This window comes from Chaetura pelagica, unplaced genomic scaffold (assembly GCF_000747805.2).
Source record: "Chaetura pelagica isolate M959 unplaced genomic scaffold, ChaPel_1.0 scaffold222, whole genome shotgun sequence".
NCBI classification, from domain to species: Eukaryota; Metazoa; Chordata; class Aves; order Apodiformes; family Apodidae; genus Chaetura; species Chaetura pelagica.
In genome coordinates, this window is record NW_009952711.1 from 6,906,437 (window position 1) to 6,906,883 (window position 447).

Sequence of the window (447 nt, forward strand, 5' to 3'; positions counted from 1 at the left end):
GCTGAACTGAATCCTGCAACAGATGCTCCTAGGAGTAGAACTAGTAAGGCCAGTACAGGTTTGCAGGATACCACCCTTGAGCCTCTCTCCTGCAGAAGGATCTGGGCAGCTGGAGCCACATGGTAGCAGCCCCCTTCTACCTTCTTGGGTCTCCACCCATCCAGGTCCAAGTGCAGGATCACGCCTAGACACAAATATTGTCAAATCCTACTTGTTTACATAAACTTAGGTTAGGTGAATCATTTTGCAATGTTACAATTTGTTATTCTTACTCCTTGTTGTAAAGTAATATTAGTGCTGCCAATCCCATAGACTTCGGGCTTTGGTTTTTTTTCTAGGCCAACAAATTTTTTTTTGCTACTAGAATGCACAGTTTACAGCTATTAATCCTAGCCTAAACAAGTATTCTGAGCAATATTTGTTTTGCTTTGAGCCATGTGTTTGACT